This window comes from Lissotriton helveticus, chromosome 4_1 (genome assembly GCF_964261635.1).
Source record: "Lissotriton helveticus chromosome 4_1, aLisHel1.1, whole genome shotgun sequence".
Lineage (NCBI taxonomy): Eukaryota > Metazoa > Chordata > Amphibia > Caudata > Salamandridae > Lissotriton > Lissotriton helveticus.
Genome location: NC_136063.1, coordinates 52,459,687 through 52,474,134, shown reverse-complemented (window position 1 = coordinate 52,474,134; position 14,448 = coordinate 52,459,687). Strand labels below are relative to the sequence as shown.

General features: G+C 41.8%; 1 pseudogene; it reads left to right on the top strand.

Annotated features, from left to right (window-relative positions):
- The first annotated feature begins 761 nt into the window (after positions 1-761).
- LOC144827846 (uncharacterized) overlaps positions 762-14,448 on the top strand; it is a 28,700-nt pseudogene continuing 15,013 nt past the window's right edge.

The following is a 14,448-nucleotide window of genomic DNA, read 5'->3' as shown; positions in this document are numbered from 1 at the left end:
CTGAACCGGCAACAGAAATCCAAACCACTCCTCCCCAAGAAAACCTATTTGCCTCTGCCCAACTGATCAGTCTTAGAAACCCTCAGCCAAAGTCTCAACCAAACACCCTCCACAAAGACCATATGAATAGTCATTCCAACCCTGGTTCTCAAACCCAATATCTCAGAAAACCCGGGATGCCCCAAAAATACCATAGAAAACACAAACCAAAGTTTGGCACACTCAAAAGCATCATAATAACAAGAGGGCAACTTAAGCAACATCTTCTGAAGCAAAGCAAACTTCACTGGCTGCCGCAACCGTGTAGATCCAGCTCCCCAGACGACCCCCATGAAAAGGAAACACATTACCAAATTCCAAAAATACCTGCCATGTTCACAGATAACTCTGTCCCGTAGGTTCAGCCACCGAATTCTCAACCAAATGGCCAATCCCCAATCCTGAAAATGGGAATTGAGGAGCACTCATAAATATGAACAGAAAGTAATCTAATTTAATCCAAAGGTGCTACTCTACGGAGTTGTGTTTGGCTGACACAAACTAGAGCTATCCTTATTAAAGAGAAGCAGGAAGACCTGCTTGTAGAGTGCACGCCCATACGTACTGTAGGATCTGAGTCTGATTGAGCTCTGCCCCAGGAGCCAGTCTGCGGGAATCCGTCCACTGAAAAAAACAAAAAAAACAAAGCGTCCTCTATACAAACATTAACTTCTGGGATATGTCTCGCTTTGAAAACAATATTCAGCCATAAACACCTCAACATGAAAGCACGCAGCAACTTCAGCACACGCAAATCCTTTGCTCTCTGCCTGTTGAGCAAGGCAACCAACGCCAAGTTATCCACATGGAATAACACAGCCCTGTTACGAAAATCCTCACCCCAGACATACAGAGCCAGCAGCAGTGGAAATAGTTCCAAGAAGGTAATACTGCGGCCCTGACTCTGCCATTGTGAAGGCCAACTGCTGCACACCATTGCCCCTCCCAGAATATGCCAAAACCGTTGGCACCAGAAGCATCCGTGTAAATTTGTACCTGCCAAAAACGTGTCTTCATCCGCAAAAACAAAGACACGCCATTGAATTCTTTGAGAAAAGTCAAGCAAATATACAAAGCTGCCATGACAGCTACAGAAATGCGCACTCGATAATGGAAGAGACATGCCCCAGACAAAGACATACCCAACCTTCTACAAAATGCCCGACCAGCACGAACCACTCTACAATGCAAAGTTCTGGTAACCTAACAACTGTTGTACTTGATGAAGCTTGAACTTACGCAGCTTCACAACAGACAACAAAAATGCAGAATGAGGGGACCCAGGGAGAGACCGGCTCGCGCACGGCTCTCCCTGGGTCCCCCCATGTACCGGGCATACGCCAGTCCCCAGCTCTACTCATGGGTGTTTGCTGTTAGCATTTTCACCTGCTCTTCCAGCTTCAGAATCCTTCCGTGCACCACGCAGGAAACTCCCCTCCGTATGACGGGATTCCCCTCCGCTCATTCCAGACCAGGCACAGCACCGCTCTCCCAGCCGCTATAAGCCCCATGACGCAGCTCCAAGTCTCGTTGTTTCCTTCAAGTTACTCTTTAGTGTGGCTGTTTCAGTCGTCGCAGATGGTGTCACAGCGTGATGATTACACTGTCGTTTCCGAGCCCAGGTGTTGATTCTCCTCCTGATGCAGGATACCTGCCGAATTTGTAGATACATGTTCGGAGCTCCCAGTCGAGGCAGCCATCTTCGGCTCAGTCATGCTCGGCCTCCTCCACTTTCTTGCTTGTTCATTGTGGGTATTTGTTCAGCAGCATCTTTGCCTTTAAAAGAGTCCATGTCTAGTTCTCATGTTAGCATTTCTAGCTATTGCCTTTTTGTCATTGCTTAACTTGCATGTTCTCATTACTGGGCTTCCTCTGATGACCCCTCTTTTGATGTACACACCATTAGCATTCCATTCCCCCTATGGCCAGGCTGGTGCAGTGCAGTTGCTTGTATGTTTAGTTCTTGCTATAATTATACTACATGAGAGACTGCAAAACCCATATGAAAGGCCATCTCTAATTTCCTTATTACAAGTGACCTGTGTTGTCATTAGTCATCTGTATACATTGCATAGCCACTCACTTGTATTAACAGTTCTGACATGACTACCAGCAAGCAAGGGTGAAAGGCCAGTCAGGGACCAGAAGTACAGCTGAGATTTAAACAAGGAAAATAGGAACTGGCTGTCCTTCATCTGATATGTTTGCCTAAAATGAAAAATGTTAAACAAACGGTAGGTAGTTCTGGCAACATTGTATATTTTCTTGTTCTTTTGATCATTCCAGGAAAGACACAATCTCTCTATTATTCAACACAGTAAATCTGACTCACAAGGAACCTATCTTATGCATAGTTCATATGTGTGCGTGACAGCGGAGTGTGAATTTTAAAACAAACTGAAAGAGAAACCATCTCTGCCCAGTGGTGGCCATTCTTAGCATTCTTATCATATCAAAAGATAACAAAGCACAGTGAGCCCTGTGACAAGGTTGGTTAGTGCCTTAGAGCACAGTGACACCTCAATTACACGTTATTTACTGCACATTATCTTTAGTTACCTGTGAAATGAGGAAGGGTGCAACGCATGAACTGTCAACAATGTCACAGAACTGGTCCCAGGAGGCACTGCCCAGAATCACACGTCAATCATGCAGAGACATGAAACTTTCCCTGATGGTGAGAATTCACTGCCTTATTCAGAAACAGTGCAGAGCTGATAACAAACCAAGGGGCAGATTCATCAAGAGTTTGCAGTGCCACGAAATGGTGCAAAGCTGGGAAAGGGGTGTGGGGGGGTTAACATGGGTGTCATAGCAAAAGCATCAATTCAATTGAAGCAACATGAGACCTGCAAAGATTATCAGACTTTATTTCACTTAAAATAGTAACACCTCATGCACCTCATGCAGGCAGGAAGAAAGTGATGTAAATGTTTTTATTTTCCAATCATCTTGCACATTGTGGTCTACATTTACTTTTACACAATAAATGAAACACTAAGCCATATTAGCTGTTTTATCTTGTATATATTGAATATTTTTTATATATAATGTTTAGTCTACTATAGTTTATCTGTAGTCAAAAATGTATTCATGTAGTCATGTTTGTTTTTGTAAAATATGATGTAATCTGGTATTCCGAACTTAAGTAGCTGTGTTGTGAGTTATTTTTTGAAAGATGTTAATTGTCCTATTATATATAGTGAATCTGATTCACTATATATAATAGGAGAGTAAATACAATAGTTGTTCCCAATGTTATGTAATTTTTGGCCTATATTTGCTTATTGTAATTATTTTATCTAATTGGTTACCAATGGAAATTTGTTGCACTGCTGTATTGTCCATCCCCTTGGAACTGTGACTTCTTAGCAGGGTGGTCCCTTTTTCTATATAATGATCCAGTAACTTTGTGCATGCCCAATACCTCTCTTGCACTCAATCTGTAGCGACACCCCCTGGCCCCCTCCTGGCATAGACAGCTAATATTAACTACACAACAGTGGCTACCTTAGCAAATCCACCTGTCGAAGTTACTTGGTTGTTACCTTCATTTAAGGAAAGCTCAGGAGGACAGGGTTACAGTGGGCACTTACATTGCTGGAATGTTGTTTCCATGGATGGCAATGATTGAATAAGTTGTTTACAAGAATATGAATTTACCATGAAAAAACAAAAGACAAGATACATTTGGCAAAAAAGGAAGAGTTGGTTTAACTAAACTCTCTAAATAATACACGGTTCATTATATTTAATCATCGACAGTAGAGCATCAATATATTTTATGCCGGAGGAGAAATATAACAAACTATCTCCATTACCACAAGTGATACCATCGAAAACCAAATTGGGCACTTGGGCTGCATTTACACCCTTTAAAAGTAAAGGTTCATTTGTAGTGCCAGTGAGGCACAAGAAAACCGAAGTACAAACTCCCATTCGCATTCCTCAAGTTACGGCGTCAAGTTCCATGTTGTGAGCTTCAGCACAGCTGCTAATATGGGACTGATATCAGTGAACTACAAGATGAATTTTCATCATGAAATTGTAAGTCATTTACCTTCATTATCTCATTAATATGGAGAGTTCAAGCCCAAAAAAGTAGAATTGTGCAATTGCATTTTAATGAGGATCTCTGTCCTGTAGCTCGAAGACACAGAAGAATTTCCTTTCATTCACAAGAAGCTGGAACCCAGGGCATCAGTTAAGCATGATATCATTGAACGTCCTACTGGTCCTACTCCCTGGGTATCTCCCATAGTGGTAATACCCTAACTGAACAGTAAAGGAGCTGTACGCATCTGCATGGATGAATGTCAAGCAAACAAGGGAACTGAACGAGAACGACTTACAGGTCCACACATTGCTGACATGATAGCACAACTGAATAGTGCAAAGGTCTTCTTATTTCAATAAGGTTTACAATCAGTTGGAACTCAGAGAGAATTGTAGGTACATTACAATCTTTTCGCAACATAATAGTCTGTTTCGATACAAAAGACTAAGGGGTCCATTATGATGTCGGGCGAATTTCCACCGCCAGGTTGACGGTGGCTACCGCCAGCCTGGCGGAGGAAATCCGCCCGACATCATCAGCACAATTCCCCTCCGCCATATTAGGATGGCGGAGGGGACCGTGGCGGTGCGAAACACCGCCCCCCTGTTTTCCGCCCCGGTCGCCTAGCGGCCGGGGCGGAAAACCTGTAACATGGTGGCGGTGTCTTGTAGACACCGCCCGCCATATTACAATGTGCATTTCACTTTGCATTTCCGTGGCGCAATGCCGCCACGGAAAGGCATGCGGAGACTCCCTGCGGGGGCCCGTTGCGGGCCCCCTGGGAGTCGTGGCTTGGGGGGTTGCACATGGGGGGTACCTATGGTACCCCCCCACATTTCAAAGTGCAACATGGCAGGCACCGCGCGGTGCCTGTCATGTTGCACTTTGAAATGAAAACGTGCACTTTTAACATGGCAGCGGCGGAGATTTCTGCTCCGCCCGCCGCAATTGCACCCGTACAGGATGCGCCCGCCTGTGTGGCGGGCGCATCCTAATGCCCAGATCGGGACCCCTGCCCTTAAGGCGGGCGGTCCCGGGTCCCGATGTGATGGCGGGCGGACTAAGTCCGCCCGTCATCATAATGGACCCGTAAGTGTTGGTGTGTCAGCTACAGAGATAATTCAAGCTGTCATAAGAAGTATCATACAACCTGTTGTAAATGCTTTCAACTTCAGCAATGGCACTAATTTTCAGGGCTAAACGGAAGGCACACGTCAAAGCCAAGTGTATTGGTTACTTGTTTATGCATGTTTGATGATACATGCTGAGAAATGTGACTTCAATAAGACATAGCTAAAATTCGCATCTTTCTGATGGGGGTATGACACCAGATTCAGCAAAAGTACAAGCATTGTCAACTGCCAGTCCCCCACAAGATGTAACATTTTGTGTTATTCCTTGGCATGGTGAGGTACTGTTCCATATATGTACAGGACTTTGCCGCTATAAGTGCTCCATTGAGAGAGCTAATGAAAAAGAATGTTTCATTTCACTGGTCATATGAATCAATCAATCAATAAATCAATCAGGGTTTATAGATCGCTAATACTTAACTATGAGGGTCTCAAGGCAATGGGGGGCTGTTGATCTATCTGTTTGCTGGGTTTCTGCCAAAGAGCCAGGTCTTAAGATCCTTCCTGAATTGGATTAACAACAGGATTGCCTGAGGATGGAGAGGCAGGGTTTTCCAAGTCTTGGCTGCGAAGTAGGAGATGGATCTACCTTCAAATGAATGCGAGCAAAGATGTAAAAGAATCCAACAAACTATTGTAAATGCTACTAAAATGACATACTTTGATCCAAAGTTACATACAGAAGTTGTTAATATCACTAGCCCAGTCAGGCTAGGTGCTATCCTTGCACAACACAGAAGACAACCAAATAATCCAAGACCTATTGTGGTCCATTCAAGCAAACGTTTTTCCCAGACTGGACATGCTTATTTGCAAAACTGAAAAAGAAACTTTAGCAGTAGTGTGGGCTTGTGAACATTTCCACATGTTCCTCTATGGGAAATGTTTCACGCTTGTGGCACACCATCAAACATTGCAGATCATATTTGGCAATTCAAAATCTAAGATGCCTCCATGCATTTAACGTTGTGGTCTACAATTACAAAAGGTCAACTACACAGTTATGCATAGTTCAGAGAAAGATCAAAACCCTTCCGACTACTTCTCCAGAGTGCCTGTACAATGTCAAGGTAACCCATCTAAGACACCTGAGACCTACATAAAAATCATTGTGAAATCAAAATCTATCTACAATTTCCTTGGAACAAATTGTCACTGCCAATAGTCAAGATAATTAAATGTTAAAACTGAAAGACATTATTACCCATCAGTCATGGAATTCACATACTTGATCTCTTACCAGTGACAGTGAATACCAGAAATATGAAAATGTGGAAGAATAACTGTCCATGACACAAGAGGGAGCTATCCTGAGGGGTTCAAGAATTGTCATTCCAGAGAGTCTGTGACAGTAGATAATTGAAGTGGCATATAAAGGACATTGGGGAATCGTTGCCACTAAGCGACCTCTTCAAGATCAAGTCTGGTTTCCAAATCTCGATAAATGAGTTAAAAGAGAGATGAAGGCATGTCATCCATCCAACTGCCTATCATCAACAAGCACTCAACACCCCTTAAGCATGTCAGAGTTGCCAAAGTTGTTGTTTCCTTTTTTGAGTCAACTTGACAAATGGACTTCACCTGATGGCAATTGTGGACAAGTACTCTTGCTTTCCATTAATTGAGGATCTCCAGACTATCTCTCAGGAAGTAGTCACTGAGTGATTAGATGGCATCTTGGCGACATGGGGCATTTCCCCAAGTTTAAAATGTGACAATGGCCCACTTTTCAATAGTCAAGTATTCCGAGATTTTTTCAATCTGCTAAATGTGAAGCTTCAGAATAGCACACCCCTTTATCCACAGGCTGATGGCCTTGTTGAACGTTTTATGAGAATGTTAAAGAAAGCTGTTCAGCATGCTACAGTAGAAAAGCTGGACCTAAAGACTGTCTTGAATTCTTCCCATTCAACTCTTCACTCACCCACGGGTGAAAGACATGCAAAGGATGTTGTTTTCACAAGAGGAGATCGAGTACACGTCATGCAGCCAAGAAGACGTAAATCTGATACACCATTAGATGCCAAGCCAATCCATGTTGTAATCAGCAAAGGTCACATGGTGACTGCCCAACGTCCTATAAAATTGATTACTTTAGACTCCTTGCATTTCAGACATGTGTCTCAATGCTCATCCCATTCTGATGCCAACGTAGAAACTGTTTCAGAACAGAAAAGTGAAAAACCCCAGACTGCCAAAGCAGATCATGGGCACTCCTATTGCTGATTTACAGTTTCCGAAGACACGTTCAAGACAAGTCAAAGTGCCACAAAGACTTATTAAAGAGCTTTGATTGTTCAAATTTGTGTTAATTAAAAAATTTATATATATTTAACAGAGAGGGGGATGTAGTGTTGTGTGAGTATGTCTGGCAGATGCTTTTTGACACTTGTAAAGACTTCATAGAGTGATGACTTAAGTGTTTAAATGTGGTGAAGTTAATACATATTTAAAACATTGAGTTCACGATTACATGCAGACGAATAAAGATTAAACATGAATGGCCATGCATTCAAAACAACAACAAAATAATGAGTGAAGGCAAACTATTGTCCATAATCAAGCACAATGGAATCAGTTGATGTCTTCCCAAATGAAAAAAATTGTTGTTTTGATTTTAGAAAGCAGTTCTTTTAGTTATTTTAATCCATAGATCAACTAAAACACAGCATGCAATGGACAAGACCGCCAATGAGTTTCGTCCTCTTAAGGACTTCTTCAGGGCTTAATGGGTCAATGGCATTGCTCAAAAGTTCATAAAGGTGTAACTCTTGTTTGGACAATCAGCTTTGTTATTACAATATGTAAATAGATAGTAATTCTCTTAAAGTCAAGTAGCGGTGTACAGTCCCATGTTGTTTTCTGAACTAGACACCGCTTCAGAGACACATGGGACACTTATCCCGCAGGCGTTATCACCTATGGAGACACATATATTGTGGTCTCTGGTGTTTGGTCTTCTTTGTACCTGGCACCTGGACACCGCTACTTGACTTTAAGAGAAATACTACCTATTTACGTATTGTAATTTCAATCTGATTATTCACACAAGAGTTACAACTCAATGAACTTTTGAAAAATGCAATTAACCTATTAAGCCCTGAAGAAGTCCTTAAGAGGACGACACACATAGGCAGTCTTGTCCATTGCATGCTGTATTTTAATTGATCTATGGATTAAAAGAATAAAAGAAACCGCTTTCTACAATCAAAACGACTATTTTTTAATTTGGAAAGACACCAACTGATTCCTTTGTGCTTGATTATGGACAATAAATTGCCTTCACTAATTATTTATTTGTTGTTTTGAGTGCATGGCCATTCATGTTTCATTTGTTTTAGTGGTTTCTTTAACACTTTTTTGGGGGCGTATGGAGGTCACATCCCAGGTTCATTGCACCTTGTTCCATTCAAAATTGTGGCCACATTATATGATAAACAACTGGTGCAGAATTCATTGCCCTGATCCTTCTTTTTTGTGTTTCAGACGAATAACGATGTGTAGTCATTTACGGGTACCCAGGCTTTGGGGGACGCTACACAGAGTACTGAACTTGAAAGCAAACTGTTCAGATGGTGTAATTCATAGCACATTGAGTACATAGGCTTTGCTGTCACGCTAAGGACAACAGTGACAACATACATGCTTCCTGCAAGGTTAATTTACCACTTAAGGGAGATGGAGGTGGACTGAGATAAATCAATATCACTCAGAATAATACTTTGAAAGAGGGAAGAATATTCATTGTACATTGTTAAGATCTGTCCAATACCGATGTATATATGAGAAAGGAGACACCTAGCATTAAGGGCAGGTATAATAAAACTGGGAAAACCGATACAACATTATGATTGATGGGTGAAAATATGTGGCCTTGAAGAAGTGTTTCAATCACAAAATACCTACTTCCCAGATCTTTAATAGGCTGAGATTGAGTTGGACTTTTATGCCCTCAATGGGAATGCCAAGATGTGGGTCCATTTTTGCTAGCCAGCCAGTATTGTGCCAGCATGTATTTTATTGCTTCAGCTGGTACAACAATCAGGAAAAACGCTTTAAGGTGGCATTTTTCCCTTTTATAAGTACATACTTTACACTGCAAATATAATACTAAGTTCTTTTTTAGTATCATGTTGCAGAATCATAAAACAAAAAAATGCCCAGAATAGTTTTTTTAGAATGCTGTCAAAGCTGTGCGTATTGCAGGATAATTTTGTCACTGGAATGAAGCTATAGCCGACTGATGAGCCCCAATCAGGGTGAAACCAGTCCTTGGTTGTTTGTGTTCCTGATCAGAGAAGACCTGGCCTGGCAGTTTTACTTGGAGCAGGGTCAGGATTGATTGTCATATGGCTGGGTCCAAACTGAGGTGGCATGATGTGCTCAATAAAGAAGAGCTAGGATGCATTTCTGAGTTGTTAGCCTGAGAGTAATATTCTTTTGTAAACTTTGATTTATGTGGATCATTCTACCACCTATATTGTGTTTGTTTGGAAGAGACTGGGGATTGCCAGACGTGACTTGTGTGATGACCCTAGAGATCCTACCATTAAGCCACAGGTATCTGCTTTTAAGCTAGGAGTAGGGAGAAGAGGAACAAAAGATGCTATTGCATAAATATACATAACGTCAATATGTATGGGGGGATGAGCGTATGTTCAAAGCGTGGATTAAGTGATTCATGTGTTGATGCTGTGCTAATGAGAGGAGGGCAGGAGTTGTCAGTTTCTATGAAAGTGTGTCTGCCAATCACTGGTATGATGTGGAGTTTTTAGAATTCCAGGTGCATTCAGATGTTATGAGTCTTTGCTGAAAGGAAAGTCTTGTTGCTATGACAGGGTTGGGTTGAAGCAATTAATTACTTTTTAGAGGGAGAACTGTAAGTGGTTCTGACGATCAACACTGCAGACATTTGGTGTGCTAAACAGTTCAAGTTTCATCCGAATAAGGGATTATATTGTATCATAAATTACACTGCAGGCAATGCAGAGGACTTTGATGGCGGGCATCTGGGCCTGGCTAGCCAGTAGAAGGCTTGTCTGCTGTGGTTGTGAATGTGTAGGTATTGTTTTTTTTTTACCATTTCTCTTACTCCTTTCCATATTTCTGTCTTTATTTCTCTTGCTTTCTCTTCTTTCTAACACCTTCTATTGCTCATCAAATTTATCTTTTTTCTTTCTCACCTTCTTTATTCATGTCAGCGCTCCAAATAGAAGTAGTACAAATGTTACCATGGAAATGCTATAATATCCATCACTAATGCTTGCAAATAAGTATGTGACCAACTCCAAGTATTGTGAAATGACATAATTACTTATTCATGTTTTGCATTATTCCAAGTCCAACCTTCCTCACCACAGTCCTTGCACAGTCAGGTAAACTGCCTTCTGGCAGGCACTCTGTACATGTATATAATAGAGAATAAAAGACCTTTACATAGTGAGAGAAACTAATCTATCCAGTGTAGGATAGCTGAATTCACCAACAAATATGGCTTCAGCCACAGGGGGCACCAAACATCTATGCATAGTTCATATGTGTGCGTGACAGCGGGGTGTGAACTTTAAAACAAACTGAAAGAGAAACCATCTCTGCCCAGAGGTGGCCATTCTTAGCATTCTTACCATATCAAAAGATAACAAAGCAAAGAGAGTCCTGTGACAAGGTTAGTTAGTGCCTTAGAGCACAGTGACACCACAATGACACATCAGGCACTGTGCATTGTCTTTAGCTACATGGGAACTGAGAAGGTTGCAACACTTGAAGTGCCATCAATGTCACAGAACTGGTCCCAGGAGGCACTGCCCAGAATCTCACGTCAATCATGCAGAGACATAAAACTTTCCCTGATGGTGGGATTTCACTGTCTTGTTCAGAAACAATGCGGAGCTGACAACAAACCAGGGGGCATATTCATCAAGAATTTGCACTGCCACAAAATGGTGCAAAGCTGGGAAAGCGCTAGGAATGGGATTTAAAAGGTGAACTTTGTCAGCACAGATAGCGCTGGGGGGGGGGGGCGGGGGCGATGGTAGCATGATTTACTTCGACACAACAAATGAAACACTAGGGGGCATATGTAGGTAGCCGTTTGCGATTCGCAAACCCCGAAATTCGCCGAATTTCGGCGTTTGCGAATCGCAAACGGCATTTTGATATGAAGGTGCATATTAGCACCTGCTCAAGCATTTAAGAAACGGCAATTTTGTGATTCCTTAAATGCTATGTAGCAGTCAATTAACAAAGGCGATTCAGGCTTAAGGAATCGCAAAATACCACCTCATCCAAGAAGATGGTATTTTGCGATTTCCTTTAAAAAAGAATTCAAAGTGCCATGTGGGGCACAGACATGCCCTTAGGGCATGTCTGTGCGCCACATGTACTTACAGGCACATTCCAGGGGTGCAACAGGTGTCCTTTGGACACCCTGGCACCCTTGGAATTGCGATTCTCAAATTGCGATTTTCTCATTGATTTGAGAATGTATCCCCCTTCATTCCTATGGGCCTCTTGGCCCATAGGAATGAATGGGACACTCATTCCTTAATCGCGATTCGCAATTTGCTAATCGCAATTAAGGAATAATAGGTAATTTCCATTTTGCGATTCCCAAATAGCGATTTTTAAGGAATCGCTATTTGAGAATAGCAAAATGGAATGTAGGTAATATTTCGCTTTTTTTTTGCGATTCTCAAATAGCGATTCCTTAAAAATCGCTATTTGGGAATCGCAAAATGGAAATTACCTACATATGCCCCTAAGTAGTTTATCTGTAGTCAAAAATGTATACCTATAGTGATGTTTGTTTTTAGGATATGAAATAATCCGGTATTCCAAATGTAAGTAGCTGCATTGTTGAGTTCGTTTTTGAAAGATGTTCATTGTCTTTAAACGCTTAAGGAATAAACTTGACTCATTATATTATATGGAGGAGTAATTAAAATGGTTGTTCCCAATGTTATGCTATTTTTGGCCTACAGTTGCATATTGTAATTATTTTATCTACTTAGTTACCAACGGAAATTTGTTGCACTGTTGTATTTTCCCTTTCTTTGGAACTTTGACTTCTTAGCAGGGGTGCACTTTTTCTAAACATTGATCGAATAACTTAACGCATGCCTCTCAACTCTCATGCACTCAATCCATAGCAACTCCCGCCCTTCTTGGACAGATAATATTAACCACACAACAGTGGCTTTCTTAGAAAATCCACATGTGGAAGTTATTTGATTGATACCTTGATTCAGGATTTACCAAGGGCACTTACATTGCTGAAACTTTGTTTCCTTGGATGGCAATGTTTGAATCATTTTGTTGCTCAATTTTGGATTTACATTGAAAAAACAAAAGACAAGGCACGTTTGGCAAAACAGAAATAGTTGGTAATAATGAAACTTTCCGGCAGGGAGAACAGATTCAGAGTCGGGATCTGAGGTCTGTCTCAAGTACAATTAATCTGAGCACCATTATATACATTTCTTGGAGCATCATAAACAGTTTGGAGATCCTTTTTTAGGAAAAGGAATGTGGGCCTGGTCCTGGAGTATTACATATAGCCACCTGATAACAAATGCATGTGGGCTGTGACCTTGTGTTTGTCACAATGAAGTCCAGGGGGTAGTATGTACAGAAGTCCAGCTTGAGGAGCTCTTTATCAATGCTTTCACTGTGTGTACTGTGTTCTGATTTGCTGAGTGTTCCTAACTTCATGTGTCCTTTGACTTTATGGTGTTTTGGCAATAGGCACGCTCCTCCGGCCATGTGAGCTTTATTGTGGCCAATCTACAAGGACCATTGTTGAGTGATCACACCTATCTGTGGGATCAATATGAGTTTCATGTTCACACGTTTGTCTGCCGGCTACTTGTCACCCCATCAGTGATCTGTTAATGAGTTGCCTCAGGCCTAGTTCACAGAGCATGCATGACAACGTATTCCTGAGTCGGGGTTGATAGGGAGATTATGTCGGTTCAATTCAGCAATAGTGATGTAATTTCATTTTTACAAACAAATGTATCATTGTGTATATTAGCATTAACTTTTCCAATATTAACATTCCCCCTCTAGTTGAATCCCCAACTACATTATTTACCTCATACTTCATGACAGTCACATTATTGGGGGCTTGTTGTTCTTTATTTTTTACTATTACTGCTTCCCTAGCTACTTGCATTCTACCCAATTTGAGGACTGCAATTTTTAAGAAGGAAACCCCCACTAGTAGGAAACCATACAAAAACTATGAGAATATGAGAACGGGCAGCAATCACATACAAATACCTGTCAACCATCAGGGAGCAAGGAAAACCAGTATGCATACCATTCCTGCTCAGAGGCACCTCCTTCCTTAAGCATGTCTGCTTGCAAACAGTGCAGTGCTTGGATGGAAACATACAGGGTCCCAATATCCATGTCATTACCTAGGATAAATGTGCCACGGGACACACCAATCTTGGCACACACCACTGCCTCTATTGCGATCATCATGTCCTACACATATCGATGTTGGATCATCAAGAGGCGGATGTCTCCTAGATCTTCCTTGATCACATGAAGGCCAAGCTCAGTGCTGTTCATCATTTTGAGCATTTACCACCTGGTTATTTGTAACAAGCAATCTTTCACTTTAGTTTGCACAGTGAATAGCATAAAAATATTCAGCTGTTCTTTTCTCTCAAGCCTGATGCGCCTTCTTCTGTAGCAGTTGTTGATACAACTCTGAAAGTTCTTCTCCAGGAATTACCTGGGTCAGGGCGTGTGGTGACAAGGGAGCAGAGGCCGCACCAACTGGGGACAAGCTAAGTGTAGGCAAACTCGCTGCGCTGTCAGCACATATCCATCAGTGTGGAGGTGCCCCATTGCATGTCCAGTATGTGTGATGTTGCACCACAGTTTCTCATTTTTGCCAAGTGGAATCTGAAAGTGTAAGTTTCAATTAGGGGTTGCCGTTTCTCTTCCAACTTTTAAATTCCCATTAGGTACTCCAAGATAGGCTCAGGTAACATCCTAACCTTTCACCTATAGCCGTCTCTACATTACACACATAACAGTTTTTGGGACTGATCTTTTACCTAGTTCCGTCACTGCGCACAGGACGTGGCGTTTTCCCTAGTAAATAGCCTCATACATTATGAATGAGGATTCATGGACACTCAGCAGGACTACCATCTCCTGCATAATAACTATGTATACGGTTCATTCCCTACGCCACCCTAAGTC